This window comes from Schistocerca americana, chromosome 5 (genome assembly GCF_021461395.2).
Source record: "Schistocerca americana isolate TAMUIC-IGC-003095 chromosome 5, iqSchAmer2.1, whole genome shotgun sequence".
NCBI classification, from domain to species: Eukaryota; Metazoa; Arthropoda; class Insecta; order Orthoptera; family Acrididae; genus Schistocerca; species Schistocerca americana.
In genome coordinates, this window is record NC_060123.1 from 199774936 (window position 1) to 199775984 (window position 1049).

Here is a 1049-nt window from a genome sequence, read left to right on the forward strand (position 1 = left end):
AAGACAACTAAACATGCAAGCTTTTGGCCAGAAGAGCTTCTTCTGAAATAAACAACATATACACATACATTTGTGCAAATGCAGCTCACACACACATGACCTTGGTCTCAGGCTGCTGAGACCAGACTGTGAGCAATTGTGTATGATTGGAGACCATGATGGGAGGTGCAGTCTGAGTGGTGGGGGTGGAGAGGGAATAGAAGCATCTGTATATACGAAGACAGTAACTTGTTCTTGAAAGAACAGTTACTGTTGATGACCGTGCAGCTTTTCCCTGGAATAAATGATGACTAACTGACAACCTCAGCTGCCGACAGGTGTTGTTGATATACCTCGATGTGGACAGCTGAAAATGTTTGCCCCGACAGGGACTCGAACCCGGGATCACCTGCTTACATGGCAGACGTCATGGCAAATGTCTATAAGGTACAGTACATATGTAGAATTGTGGACAGTTGGGAGTGTGAGTCTCACGGGAGGCGTACAAGGGATAAGTCCCTGCAGTCGCGCTATTCATCTGTGTCCTCGGTGGCTCAGTTGGATAGAGCGTCTGCCATGTAAGCAGGAGATCCTGGGTTCGAGTCCCGGTCGGGGCACACATTTTCAGCTGTCCACATCGAGGTATATCAACAACACCTGTCGGCAGCTGAGGTTGTCAGTTAGTCATCATTTATTCCAGGGGAAAGCTGCACGGTCATCAACAGTAACTGTTCTTTCAAGAACAAGTTACTGTCTTTGTATATATAGTTAAAGGCTAACCAGCCATTGACCTTCGTCTGTGCGAATGCGCACAGGTAGCCCAAACTCTTACGGGAATCGCCAAAGCGTGCGCGAGTAATGAGTGGGTGGGCGAATATCTATAAGGTGCAATACATATGTAGAATTGTGGACAGTTGGGAGTGTGAGTCGCAGTCGCGCTATTCATCTGTGTCCTCGGTGGCTCAGATGGATAGAGCGTCTGCCATGTAAGCAGAAGATCCCGGGTTCGAGTCCCAGTCGGGGCACACATTTTCAGCTGTCCACATCGAGGTATATCAACAACACCTGTC

General features: G+C 48.2%; 1 non-coding gene across 1 annotated transcript; it reads left to right on the forward strand.

Moving 5' to 3' along the window:
• The first annotated feature begins 522 nt into the window (after positions 1 to 522).
• Trnat-ugu lies at positions 523 to 596 on the forward strand. Its single transcript has one exon. It is a non-coding gene; the product is annotated as a tRNA-Thr (tRNA).
• The last annotated feature ends 453 nt before the right edge of the window (positions 597 to 1049 follow it).